The sequence below is a fragment of the Gossypium hirsutum genome, chromosome A12 (genome assembly GCF_007990345.1).
Source record: "Gossypium hirsutum isolate 1008001.06 chromosome A12, Gossypium_hirsutum_v2.1, whole genome shotgun sequence".
NCBI lineage: Eukaryota > Viridiplantae > Streptophyta > Magnoliopsida > Malvales > Malvaceae > Gossypium > Gossypium hirsutum.
The window spans coordinates 32,932,882-32,948,739 of record NC_053435.1 but is presented as its reverse complement, the minus strand read 5'-3'; the positions used below and the strand labels follow the sequence as shown (position 1 = coordinate 32,948,739).

The following is a 15,858-nucleotide window of genomic DNA, read 5'->3' as shown; positions in this document are numbered from 1 at the left end:
CTTCAATGCATAGATAGTGTAGAAACAAATTTGGTACGATTGAGTCTATCCACTAACTGTTGATACTTATCATCCTCTTGGATAGGTTTTACCATAGATAGAGTTTATTGCCATGTTCTCAACGATTTCATATGCATCCTCATATGTTCTTTTCATAAGGGCTCTTCTTACTACTCTATCTAATCCATATCATACATTTGCATCCAACCCATTATAGAATACTTGGAATCGCATCCACTTAGGAAATCCACGGTGTGGGCATTTTTGAATCAACATTTTGAAACATTCCCACGCCTCATAAAAACCTTCTTCCACCATCTATCTAAAGACAACAATCTCTTGTCTCAGAAAAACTACTTTGCTAATCGGGAAGAACTTTTGTAAGAATTTTCTAGCAAATTCATCCCATGTTTTTATAGATACTGGTGCCTACGAGTCTAACCAAGAAAATGCATTGCTAATTAATGAGAAGGGAAACAACCAGAAATGAATAGCGTCATCAGTGATCCTGTTATATTTAAAAGTATCTCAGAGTTAAAGAAATCATTTTAAATGTTGATTAGGATCCTCCATCATAGTGCGCCTAAATTGCAGATTGTTTCGGATCATCTTAACCATAGACAGTTTTATCGAGAAATTATTAGTTGTAATCATCGCCATGTTGTACTTTGTTGAACCATGTCCAGACTTGGTAAGGTATAATCCCTTAAATTTCTTTCGTTCTGAGGCATATGAATGCTTGCAGGAAGCTATGGTGCTTATGGGTTTCTTAACGTCAGTGGATTTTCGCGGGGTACATTACCTGTAGCTGTTAATGGTGGATCTTGCATCTGATGCTTCTATTGTTGTTGTTGTTGGCAATTTATTCAGATTATTCTTTTTGGGATTGGTGGCTGCCACAACAGGAGTGTCCCTACTACAAGTCATACATTAAACCTAGATAGAAGAGTTTAGTAACAATAAATAAAAAATAAAACCGTATCTATAATCTACAAATTCCCTAATTATTCTTTTAAAGTGAAAAAATTAACATGAACCTAGTGGCGTTGCCTCCCCGGCAACGACACCAACAACTTGACCACCTCTAGATGTACTAATGTCCAGAGTGTGAATGTTGCATTAAAATATACAATTACGAGGTGATATCTGCAAGTATATAGGTCTAGTTGTAATATAGTTTTACAACGGAATGTGTGAGTACTAAAAGATCTAATTAATACTTTAATCAAGTTTTAGTATGAAAATGTAAGTGAGAGATTTTTGGGATTTTTATAGTAATAATAACAAAAACTAAATAACATAAAAGAAAACTAAATTTCAAGAGATAAAAAAAGTAGAAGGAATAAAATCTGATGATGGGTGATTAGCTTGCTTCAGAAATCCCAATCAACTGTTGTTTCAGGTTCCTCGTCAACCAACTAGTCACTACCCTAGCAGGATCTTCTGATCATCTACTAACATAACGAGTTAGCAAGGACTACTTATCTTTCGACCTCATAGTCCAGAGTGGCTTGGGGTGAAGGTGTTCACGAATGGGTAATACCAATTTTGTGTTAATTCCCACCTTGATGACTTCTTAGGGTTGTCAGGTCTAGGGTTTTTTTCACACTCTTCCTTTCCCAAAAAGCTAATCCGTTGAGTAATCCTACAAGACATTTAGTAAATCATGCTTCCACTCGCTAATCCCTCATAGAAGGATTAGTTCCTTATGGCTTTTATAAACAAATTGGAATAGATGGAAGAATAAAACATGGTGAATGAATTGAAGTGTAGAGTTTAAGAAAAGCCTGATATATATAAATAATAATACGAATCCCCAAAATTTTGCTATCTTTATAAATCAAATCTCTTGAAGCAAAGCAATGAGTAAATAAACTAAACTTTGAAAAACCTAAGAAAGAAAGAAAATGAAACTAAATCTAAAGAGAGAATCTAGGTTAATGGAATGTTGCCCATAACATGTGCCAAATGAGCCTATTTATAGCCTTTAGGTGGTCATTATCCTTAACCCTAGCTTAGTTGATGTTTTTGAGCTTTAAGTTCAATTGTGCAGACCAAAGCGCCCTTACTTAGTATTTATTTTTCATCCTAAAGCCGATGTTGCGACACAACATGACCTGTGTCGTGACGTAGAAGTTAGTATGCTCCTTCTTAGGATGTCTTCAGGGGTATGTCGTGACACCCTCATTCAGTGTCATGACATCGAAGGCAGTTTCATCCTTTCTTCATTCTGCTCTCTATATTGGAACATAGTGTCCAGTATCGACCTAAAATGCCTTCTAATAGTCTCTTCCACACTCAGAAAGTACGTTAGCTCTCCTATAGACCTCAATCAGCCTTTAAATTCAATAAAAGACTCAATTCGCACATTTATTAGATTATGTAAAACTATAGAAACTTAACTAAAATATAACAGAAATAATTGTATTCAGGCTTCTTAAGTGTGAAAACTAGTTTAATTTGCTACACCGAATTATGACAGATCAACTGACTTGGTCAGTTGATCCATAATTACCTATATTGAATCCCTTTTAGTAGGTATCAAAGGTAACCTACCAACAAGGTCCATGGTCACACGTTACCATTTCCACTAAGGGATTTAAATAGGCTATAATAAATCAGAGGGGAACTGATGCCCAGTCTTGACCTACTAACATGTAAAAAACTTACTCACTTACTTAGTTACATCATGCTTTAGCCCTAGCCACCAATACAATTCTCTCAAACTCAGTACATCTTATTCCCTCTAGGATGCATAGCATTTGGGCTTCTATGCTCTTTTCAAAGTATAAACTATCGTAAATCTCGATCATTGGGCACACCATATCTCCCACAAAAACACAGAACTCATTCAAGAGTTAAACACAAAATCAGTAATCTTACCCTCCACAATCTATCTGAATCAAGGTGCAAGAGATACATAAGTAGATTACTTCGATCAAACCCCATCCACTAAGGTAGGTCTCACTTGCAACTTCGCAAGCAAACCTCCATCATCAGTCAAACTTTACTTAGCGAACATCACTCTAAAATCAGTAATCGGTTTCTTGCTCAGTGCATCAACCACAACATTCACCTTTCCCGAATGGTACTCAATGGTACAATCATAATGTTTGAGAAAACCAATCCATCTTTGTCCCTCAAGTTTAATTACTTTTGGGTGAGGAGATACTTAAGGATCTTGTGATTAGTGTAGATAATACACTTCTCACTATACAAATAGTGCCTCCAAATTTTTAAGGCGAAGACAATAGCTACAATATCGAGATCATGGGTTGGATAGTTACGTTCATGAACCTTAGGTTATCTTGAGGAGTACTTCACAACCTTACCATCTTGCATCAAAAGGCAACCAAGACATGTATGAGACGCATCACTGTATACCACATAATCCTTTACAAACTGTGGCAAGATCAAAACATGCCCTTGATTCAACACGGATTTAAGCTTTTCAAAACTTTTTTGTTATTGGTCAATCCACTTGGAAGGTACACTTTTCCTTAACAACTAGGTCATAGGAGCTGCAATAAAGGATGGCCCTTCCAAAAACCTCCTATAATATCTAGCTAATCCAAGGAAACTGATACGAACTCGTTTCGGTGAAGTCACGAGTAGTGTTTGTTGCCCAATCATGAATTTGAGTAAGAATTGGTTCGTTTTGAGATGGATAGAAAATAATAGAAACTAGGCTTCAAACAAGGTCTAAAAGAAAGATAGTGAAGTATGGGGTGGGTGATTCAGCTAAGGGCAAAGAATGAACCAACAATATTGAGATTGTTGACCCGAGTCTCAAAGTAGCTCTTAGATAGATTTCAGTTTTAGGAAAAATCAACAAAGATCCTTGACCCACTATCTATGCAAGATAGGAACCAGAGGTATTAATGAACATTGACTCACTATCAAAAGTGATAGGAACCAAAGGTATATGAACACCACACCAAAGGTGATAAGTTCGGTTTAACAAAGAACAGATTGATGCCACAGGAATACTTGATGAGTCAATTTAGTACCGAAAGAACAAGGAGAATTAGAAATCTCACAAGTTTTAAATTTAGCATAAATTCAAAAAATTTGTTTTTTTTAAACAAGCTAATTACAAAGTATTTATAGTGCTTACATGAGATCTAGCTAAAAAGTCACATGAATTCAGCTTTAATGTGTGGTTATGAGCTGAATAAAAACTTAATTATTAAACACAAACTCTTGGAATCTCTAAGCCTAAGTAACAACAGCTATTAACATGATTTAATGTTCCAATTCAGCTGTTTTAGTTGAACTTGAATGCTTGGGTAGCGGAATAGACACCAGCAACTTGGTTAATGCTCTTCTTTGATTGTTGCCTATTGCTATTCTTGAATAACTCCTTGGAAAAGAGGAATAGGTTGCCAAAATTTATTAGTGCATAATGCTCTTCTTTAAATGTTGTAACAGCCCCTGGTATGTAACCGATTCCAACAAAAAAGTTGCATTTAACACTTTGTAATCGCCCCTTGTACATAACTTATTTTAGCTAAATAGTCACCTACAAGCATTTAACAAACACTTTAAAAACACATTAAACACACTAAACACATTAAGCACACTAAACACATTAAACACATTAATTACTATAAACACATGAAACTTAATTAACTTAATTAATAAACTTAAAACACATGTAACAATAAATTATTCCAGTAATTAAATTAATTAAGATAAAGATTTATTCTAACAACTCAATTAACTAAGTTGAATATTGATTCCAACAACTTAATTTAATAACTAAGATGAATTCAATTAAAAATAAAGTTCAGCAACTCAATTATTTCTAACTGAAATTAAAAGCCTCATTTTGCACTTAGGCCCCTCTAGTTTAGGCCAATCTCGATGTTCTCGAGGTGTATCGAAACATGATACGGCCAGGATCACATCAGAAACTCCAAATTTGACTGATGTTCTTAGGTTGTTTCAAAACCAAAATAGCCTTAATTTTCTTTGAGTCGACACAGATACCCTCAACTGATACCATGTGTCTGTAAAAACATCACTTCATGGAGTTAGAACTCACATTTACTAAATTTAGCATATAGTTTCTTCTCATAAAGAATCTATAAGAAAACTCTCAAGTGCTCATCATGTTCTGTTTCAGACTTGGAGTAGATCAAGATGTCGTCAATGAAGACCACCACAAATTGATCAAGATAGTGTTGAAAAACCTGATTCATTAGATCCATAAAAGCTTCTGGACCACTCGTGAGACCAAAGGGCGTCGCTACGAATTCATAATGACCATACTGAGGAACATTCGTCTCTTTCACTTTCAGCTGATAGTATCGAGACCTTACGTCGATCTTAGAGAAAACTTTTGCACCCCTAAACTAATCGAATAAATCATCAATCCTCGGTAAAGTGTATCGGCTCTTTACGATCAACTTGTTCAGTTGCCGATAATCAATGTAGAGTCTCATGGCTACTAGAGCGGAGATCAAATTAGACAAGTAATGTAATAGCCCAAAATTGGGTCTAGTTAGAACAGAGGTTTTGGGACCACAAAATCTGAGATATAAATAATTATTTTATGATTATTTTGAGGTCTATGATATGATTGCATGATTGTGTGAAAATTTCGTGAAGAAATTCTATGCATAAAGTGCTTAATTCGAAGTTAGGGACTAAATTGAATAAGTTGCAAAACTTGCATTCTAGAAGTTTCTAGTATGAAATTGATTTGAACTATTAATTAGGAGGTCTTAAATAGCAATTTTACCAATTTCTAAGTTATGGACAAAAATTGGACATGGATGGAATTTTTGGAAAGTTTAGTAGTAAGGGTATTTTGGTCATTTAGGGGTAAAATGAATTAAAATACAAAATTAAAAGCCAATTTTGCTCATCTTCTTCACCATGGACGTGTACACCAAGGGAGACTCCATGTCTAGGGTTTTCAAGCTTCCCAAGCACAATTGTAAGTCTGTTCTAACCCCGTTTTTCAAGTTCTTTACGTTTTTGGAGTCCCGGTAACTTGATTTAGCTTATGCTAGCAATAATTCAACCTAGGGTTCATATTTGGAAAAATACCCATTGGTAAAATTTGTGTATTCTGGTGTTTTATGATACAATATGAGGTTTTAAGTTATGTTAGACAACTTGTGCTACTCGGTTTTAAGTGAAAACGAGCAAAAGGGCTTAATCGATAAAAATACCTTATAGTCATAAGTATATGTTAGAGTAAGAATTTGATATTGCCATAGAAGGGAAAAGTGATCATCATGTCATAAAACATAAGAATAAGGGATAAAGTTTAATTCCCGAGCCTAGGGGCAAAAGTGTAAATATGCAAAAGTTTAGGGGCAAAATTGTAATTTTTCCAAATTTTGAGTTAAGGACTTTTTTGAATAGTACATTAATTAAATAAGTAAAATATGATGTTTTAGGTCCCGGAAAACGAGATTTGAACCTAGAATGAGAGAAAAATTAAAAATTGGGAAAGCTGGTAAAATGGCCGTTTTAATATCAAGGTAAGTTCATATGTATAATAAGCATTAATTTATGCATGTTTCAATGTAAAATTGATATATTTACTATGATTTCCGAGGTGCTGAAAGTATGTAAGTTGGTATGATAATAATACAACAATAATGCTGTAATTTATATTTGAAAGTTAAATTTAGTGAATTAATTGAATTATGTTAAATTAAATGATTATGGTGCCAAATTTATGAATTGATTTAAAAATATGTCTATGGTACATGAAGTGCATTGAATTATCATACATAAATGTGATTTCTATGATTATGAATATTATGGGAAACTGTAAGTTCATATGATTTTTAATAAGACAATGTGTAATTTAATGTTATTGCGTTGATATTAAATGAGATGTAAGTTTATATGTAAGTAATACATCACTATTACTTTTATTATGATATTTTATAAAAATATTGGAAATATGTTTGTGGATAATTACTTGATTGGTGAAATTATTGGAAAAGAGAGAGAAATCCCAGTTGAACCTTCGGAAAGATTGGATGATACAGATGTATGTAGCTAGGTCACATGTATAGTGCTGAGTGCACATCATGTGTACAAGAGAGCTACAAGACATTATGATGTAGCTAGGACTCATGGGTGATACTATGTGTACACCATGTAGACAAGAGAGCTACGGGATATATGTAGCTAGGTCGCATGCGTGGTTCCAAGTGAAGGACACCATGTAGACAAGAGAGCTACGAGATAAATTGGCTAGGTCACATAAGTGGTACTAAGTGTTCACCATGTGTACAAGAGAGCCAAACTATATGATGGGTGGAGCTATGTGCTGAAACCACCAAGTATCGAGGATTGATCCGAAGTGTTCAACGGGAGACTCTCTATGTATTGCTTTGTGAGTTTTGTGATGAATAAGTGCAGGAACTTGGTTATGTGAATGATGTGTTCATTAAGTGACCAGGATGTGGTAAGGTTATAAACAAGTAAGTTATACATGAGGATGATTTTATGGTGACCTTGTGATCATGGGCCTATACTTGTGATGTATGAAATGTGGTGAAAATGATTTGTGATATGTATGTTAAAATGAGGTTAATACAAAGAAAGTGTGAAAGAGTGAATTAGTAATAAAACTATTTTGGACAGTAGCAGTGACGTGATTTTGAAAAATCACCAAAAATAGTATAAATTGAATCAGAGACTGAATGAGATATATAATTAAATCTTAATGAGTCTATTTTCATATAAAATAAATATAGAAATCAAAGGAGTTCTATATTTTGAGATATTTATGTTTTTGTGAGACTGATTCAGAATGATTACGTGATCCCCTGTTATGACTTTGGAAAACCACAAAAATTTGGAGAAAAATAATTAGAGGCTAAAAATTATATTTTTAAAATCCATAATGAGTCTATTTTCAAGATAAATCAACAAGAACATTATCCGAGTTCTGTACTATGAAATAATTCTTTTTAGTGAAGAGAGGTCAGAACTGTCAGAAAGTGAAACAGGGGAAATTTTAATGAATAAACTGTACTAATTGGCTAAACCAAAAATTATGAAAATTTTATTGTGGAAATATATGTGAGTCTAGTTTCAGGGGAAATTTACAGATATTAATTTGGAGCTCTGTAGCTCGAATTATAAATAATTAAGTGACTATGACTCGTGTGGACAGTTTGATGTGAACATTTATTAGTAAATTGTGAAATCGTACTTACAATAATGCTATATACATTAAGGATGTGGAATGGATAGGAGGAGGAGGAGGAGGAAAATAAATATATGTGGAATACATGGAAACTATGGTATATGAAATATTGATATAATGAAATAAATGATATGTGTTTATAAGAAAACAAAAAGAGAATGTTATGTATCATGACATGTATATATATATGACTAGTCTCAATGTAATGCTTGTTGGGTATGGAATTGAATTGAAATGTTTCAGGCAAACATGTTATTCTGCGCATCTGAATCGTGGTATTTTATAAAGATATGATCTAGCTTTAAATATGAATGCTTGATGATTAAGCTGAAGATATTTTGTAAGATGATAATCTTGGTATAAATGTATAAGTGGTACTATAATAAACAAGGTAAAATGAGTATGAGAGACACATGTATGATGACATACAAATGCTATGTTTGTGGTTTAATTGAGGATGTTTAATCATTAAATGAATACCATGTTATATGCTTTTGATTTTGTATAAGTGTGTAAGAGATCAAGGTTGACCAAAGCTTGGAAAATAGCCTAGGTATATTCCACACAGGCAGAGACACGACCATGTGTCTCAGCCGTGTATGGAACATGACTTTGGGACACGGGCGTGTGGAGCCTTAAAGCATGAAATTTCCAAGATTTTCGTAAGTTCTCGGTTTAGTCCCAAACCCTTTCTAAAGTATGTTTTGGGCTCCGTAGACTCAAATAAGGGACTATTTGTAAGAGAATGAACGCTTTGAAATATGAATAAAATTTTATGGCTCGTATTTTAGTTTAATGTTTGTATGTTTTTCTGGTAACGCCTCGTACCTTAGCCCGGCCTTGGATACGGGTAAGGGGTGTTACAAGTAACCTCTATGCTCTCCAACCTTCGCTATCTCTTTCCCATCGAACGTTTTCAAGGTAGCTCTCTTAGAGGCGCAATCTAAATAGACTTGGTGCTCCACCAACCAGTCCATTCCCAAATTAAGGTCAAATTTTTCGAAGGGTAATTCCATCAGGTCTTCCAGGAATACCTCTCCTTGAATTTCTTACAGGCACCTCTTATAAATTTTGTTCACTGAAATAGATTGTCCTAGGGACTTAAACATAGCTATGTCACTAATAGTTTCATTATTCTGTCGAAGTCTATCATCTCTAGCCCAATTATTGGGTCGTAAAGCCTGAGTAGTAGGACCAACTTCTCTCTTAATAGGGATTTTAGCTTTATCTTTTCTTTCTTATTTCACGCGCTTAACTTCCTCGACAATCTTGGTTTTCTCCATTAAAGTTTCGAAAACCCTTTCCTAATAGGATTACCAGCACCATCAGTTCATATCTCAGTCTGTTTTCAAACTTGACACACTTATCCTATTCAGTTGCCATCATTCATTGAGCGTAGTAACTTAGCCTTAAGAATTCAACCTTATGATCGACTGTAGATTTATTCCCCATGTTTGAGCTCAATGAACTCCAGCCTACGAGCTCAACATATCGGGTACCCATATATTTATTTTGGGAAGCATCCAGAAAATGGTCCCATGCCAGTCAGTCTGTCTAAGTACCTCTTACGACTACCTGACACTATCGGTAAGCCTCGTCTCTAAGTAGCTATATAGTACCCTTTAATTTCTACTCCGAGATACATTTTGTAACATCTAGATTTCTCTTCGTAGCCTCTAACTAGTATTTTACTATAGTGGGAGTCATCATAGAACAACCTTAAATAATTTGGCTTTATTAGGTCGAAGCCTCTCAGCGATAGTACCGCAACTATTCACTTTAGAATGGGCTCTAGCTATTCTTCGTAGCACCCTAAGCATGGCCTATGATATAACTTCATCAGTAGGATCATGTTGGCTCTCATAAGTAGTAGGTGCATGCTCAACATGCTTGGCTATTGACTCGGGAGTGCGCACTTGCAATGCAAACAAATCAATTCAGGTCTCTTGACCCTACTCTCCACAAGTTTTCATACCCCAAGTTTGCACGCCTTGAGTATTCATCTTGTTATCATATTTTCTAAGTTTTATGAAGTTTATCAGACAATTTAGAAATGAGTTTTCATTATTAATCCAAAATGCTTCTAATCTACAAGTTTCGTCACAGTTCCACTATAGTTTCAAAATCTATAGTTTTTAGAATCTAAAATTTCATAGTCTATTTGTTTTCAAAATCTAAAGTTTCAGTATATCAGAAGTACTTATCTTGGGTCAGCTTCAGACTCGCAGATTTTTATACAGGACACAACTGTATATAAAAAGTAAGTTTTAGCTATGGCATTGATTTTTCCCCAAATACCCCTTTATCAAATATGCATGCAAATTTCGAAAATAACCACAATTCGAGTTTTGAACCGAGTTCTGATACAACTAAATGTAACCCCCTAAACTTGGCCTAGATGTTATGCTCAAATCTTGAAGATCACATTAGCCATTATAATGGCGCAAAAAATTGTTTAACTAATTTCTCTTAATATCGTCATTATTTTTAAAGCGTCATTTTGATTTTCTTTAAGAAAAGTCAAATATTGTCTATAGATTTTCTTTTAAAAGAATTTGTCAAAAACATCTATTTTTAGAAAAACTCAAGTATTTATGGTTTTTAGAAAACTTCATTTTCGAAGTAAATGTCGCGTTGAAAAAATAACATGACTAAAACTCATTCGTTATTTTGAAAACATGGATTTGATATATCTTGTAAAATTTCAGTTTAATGAGTAAGTAGTGTTAAGTTTCGAAAACAATATGTTGAGTGTGAAAATATGATCTTTGAGTTGAGTTTGGCATTATTATGAAAAATTTGGTTTTATTGACCAATTTCATAAATCGTCTTTAGGTGATAATTTAAAAAATCTAATCATGCAAGTCAATCCCAAAAATCAAAATCCAAAAGAAAGTCTCAAGCCACAGTCCACAGAAATAAAAGCAAACCCCAAAATATCAATTACCAAAATATCGTAGTTTTTCAAAAAAAAAAATCGAATGCTGAGCCCATCTTAACCTCAGTTATTATTTGAAAATTTAGAAATTAAAGGGGGTGAGCTTTTAAAGCCCAGTGTAACACCCCTTACCCATATCCAACACCGAAATAGGGTACGAGGCATTACTGGACTTATACACAAGCAATCATACAAAATCGAGACATAATTTCCATCCAAATTTAAAACTTTTCATTTAAAATCATATCGTCCCTAAAACGAGCCTACGAGGCCCAAAACATGTATTGGAGGTGGTTTGGGACTAAACTGAGAACTTTTTTAAAATTCTTCAACACTTAGAAAATTTTTCATCAAAACAGGGTCACACGTCCATGTGGCTTGGGACACAACAGTGTGGGTAGGCCATGTGGTCACACACGCCTGTGTCCCTAACCCATGTAACTCTCTATTTATGACGTCATGCACCAAAGGAAGTCACACAGCCAAGTCACACGCCCGTGTGCTAGGCCGTGTGGCGAATTTAATTTTCAAAATTTTTCATAAAATAGGTGCAAACTTCACAAGCCCATGTCCCTAGGCCATGTCCGTCACACAGCTGAGTCACACGGCCATGTTTTTGCCTATGTGGACAAAAATAAGGCTATTTACCAAGCTATTTTGTCACCCTTACTTGCACCAACCTACTCAACAACAAGCAACACCAATCCAAGCATATACATACAACCAAATCAGCAACAAGCAACACCAATCCAAGCATATATATACAACCAAATCAGCCACAAACAAGTTATCAATACATCATTTGCACATACTAACATCTATCATGCATAAACATCACATACTTTCTTTTCCATTCATGCCAATTTCATCATCATGATAATCATCATCACATAAAGATACCAATGGCCAATAAGATTAATATTAGCCAACTTCCAATGGCCATATACAAAATGAATCATTAACTATTACATTGCCAACACATTTGGCTAAATTAATATGACACATAACAAAATGACCAAGTCCCTATACATGCCATACTCAAAATATTGAAACTAGGTATACCCAAAACAATCGTTCAATAATGTGAATTGAGCTCCGACGTTCCTCAATCCCCGAGCTAGCTTGGCGACACTATAAGGAATGGAAAGAAAAGGGGAGTAAGCTTTAAAGCTTAGTAAGTTTGCATGCAAATAATAAGCAACATAAATCATACATTAATCATATAACTACTCAACATAAGTTAACGTAAATATCATCATATATCTTAGGCATAACTTACTCATTAGCATTCTTACCAAGAGTTCATCTCATACTAAAATCCATACTCATGAGTTCATACATACTTGTACCAACTCATAACATAGTTGCCTACTTCGTCAACTTTGACATACTCTTCGGATTGCTAGTTGAACACTTGGAATATTATCAGATACACGGAAAGTCTTGCACGTAAGTGCCACATATGTAGCCAATGCTACCTCATCTTATAACACATAGGGCTAGCACAAGAGCTAATCACGGGCCTACTCACACAAGCTATCAGTCAAAATGTACCTACACGAGTTGCTTACACAAGCTGTCAGGTATCCACAACACATGCCGGACTACCCAACCACCAGTAGGACATACATGACCAGTACCCAGATTCACACAAATCACATAACACATGGTTTCCTAGTGACATGTCACTTGTATCCTAAACTATTCCTAAGGTTCAATCGAGATTTACCATCATCGAAAATTCGTTGAATATTTCCATAAGAACAATCATACAATTTATGCAATATTAAACATTAAATAGTAGGAAATGGACCTAATAGTCAATAACCTTATTCTTCCCCTGATCAAGGTCCAAACTTCTTTTTTCTTGATCTATAATAGAAAATTTAACTTATTTAATTATCACATTACTCAATGCTATCCAAAAATCAACTTATGTAAAATTTACATTTTTACCCCTAAACTTTAACATATTTACAAATTAGTCCTTAGCCTCGTAAAATGAAATGTATCCATTTTCTTTGTTACCCAAGCCTAACCAAACCTAAATCATGCTCATAACAACCCACATTTTTCATCAAATCACATTTCTACTACCTATTTTTACAACTTTTACAAATAAGTCCTTTTTATACATTTTCACTAAAAATCACTTAGTAGAAGTTGTTTATCACACATTAAACATACAATATCTTCCATCAAACATCAAAACACATGCATGTCACACATGAGTAATTGTTAAACATGAACCCTACTTCAAAATAATGGTAGAAATAGGTAAATCGGGTTATGAGGACTTCAAAAATGTAAAGAGCATTAAAAACGAGGTTAGGATGTACTTACAATCAAGATTGAAAGTTGAAGAAACCCTAGCTATGGTCTCCTTATAAAATTCAACCAAAGTGAAAAAGATGGACACCAATTTTGACTTTATTTTCCCTTTTTATTCTTTTATTTACCAAATGACCAAAATGCCCTTAATGCATAACTTTGAAATTTTACCTATTCATGTCCATTTTTGTCCATTAACTTAACAAATGGTCTAATTATTATATAAGGACGTCTAATTTAAAATCTCATAGCAATTGGACACCTTTAACAAGTAGAACTCAACTTTTGCACTTTTTATGGTTTAGTCCTTTTGACTGAATTGAGTGCCCAAACGTCAAAATTTTCGAACGAGATTTTCACAGAACAGTTCCACAAAACTATAGACCATAAAAATATAATGAAAATGGATTTTTCTATGTCAGATTCGTAGCCCAGAAACCATTGTTCCGACTGACCCCAAAATTGGGCTGTTACACCTAGTGTGGGTCAAAAATCATAACAATGAAAATTATCACAGAACATCATCAATTTAATAGATTGTATAAAAATACACAATCACAGAATCGCATTTATCACAATACACAATGACAATGTCAATGCAACGCTTTTTCAAAAACAGTGCAAATATTTTTTAGAAAATGGTTCCTACCCATCTCTACTACACACCATAATGAGTTTCTCGGAAATCATCCATCCAATAAAACACCATTAATATTGACAAGCCACCAAATATTGTAGCCGAGCTTCTAGAAATAGAATATTGCGGTTGAGCCATAAAATAATACATGTATACTACTACATACATAATATTGTGGTCATGCCACAAGAAATTGCAGATATACTGCCGGATACTTCCTCCGTACAATATTATCCCAACCCCATGCATGTGGTATGGCATACAGAACATAATTTTTAGTAGGCATGCTTTACATACGAATCAAATCTTATTTCAGTTTAACACGATGATATGTTTAACTTGTGAGTCCTAATCAAAATAATAGCATGCTTAACATGCAAATCATAATCAGAATAATAGCATGATTAACATGTGAATCAGAATATTAATAAATCAGTATCATGTTTAAAGTTACAGAGTATTACAGAACAATTCAGAACATTTAAACTCAAATAGATACAATTATACAAGTTTTTAAATATCATTCAATAATTCACTTAAATCAAGTAGGTAATACATACCCTTAGAATAACTTGGAAAAATCAGGGGTCATTTTGAATTAAAATAGTAAATCTGGGAAAATTTGAAAAACAGGGTCACATGGCTGTGTGACACACACCAAACTGTGTGTGCACTTGAAGTATTAACACACGGTCGTGTCCTAGCCCGTGCGTCTACCAGTGTGCCAAACTGTGTGTATATTCAAATTATGGACACACGATCGTATCGCAGGTTGCATGCCAGCCCGTGTGTGCATTCGATGTTAGGTCACACGGCCGTGTGCCAGACTGTGTTACATACTGACTTGAGACACAAGACCGTGTCATAGGCCATGTGAAACATGCATCTAAAACAATAATGACACACGACCGTGTGGGTTGGCCGTGTATGGCACACAACCGTGTGATAGCTTGTGTCCCGGGCCGTGTGTACCTAAATATACCTTCAAATTCAAGTTTACTTCTAACATGATATAACATTCAATAGTAACTTATAACCATGAGACCAAAAAACTTAATTTTGAATTAAAAAACAAACAAACATGAAAGGCATATTTACTCATAAACCAAAATATATCCAAGACAAAATCATTCAAGTATGGCAACTACCCTAAATAACTAGTAACAAAAACATTTACAAAACACCTATTACATGCCATATAATTGAAAGTAAATGTCCAAAACTACCAAAAGATATTTGGATAGTGTAATTTCTTCAGCTTGATCCGATCGCTTTATTTCCACAAAATGTTATCTAGAAAGAAATAGACAAATAACGCAAGTAAGCTTTTATATAGCTTAGCAAATTTGTCGATTTAAAACAATAAAGCTCACCGAAATAACATGAAAACTTAAAAAGCAAGATTAATAGTCAAATTTTCCTATCATCCACAATCCATACCAGGTGAGTTACTCATAAACAATTACGAGATACATTCGAGTATAATCATACGAGATCATTCAATAACAAGCCATAGTGCTAACAGGAATTCATGAACAAAACATTTAACACTGGAAAAATTTGCCCGATGAACATTATACGAATATGAGTACATAGTTATCCACCAGAGAACATGCCAAATGCTCCAATGAGCTAATCCATCTGAAAACACGCTTCGGCACCAAGTGCCAAGCCCGAAGGCTTGACATCCACCCCCGGTAACACACCAGTATAATTGTAATATAACTCAATAATTCCCAACAAATGCTTAACTTTAGTATATTCAGT

The 15,858-nt window shown here is 34.3% G+C and overlaps 1 non-coding gene across 1 annotated transcript; it reads left to right on the top strand.

Annotated features, from left to right (window-relative positions):
- The first annotated feature begins 244 nt into the window (after positions 1–244).
- Positions 245–351, top strand: LOC121211707 (small nucleolar RNA R71). The gene has a single exon (XR_005906926.1). It is a non-coding gene; the product is annotated as a small nucleolar RNA R71 (small nucleolar RNA).
- The last annotated feature ends 15,507 nt before the right edge of the window (positions 352–15,858 follow it).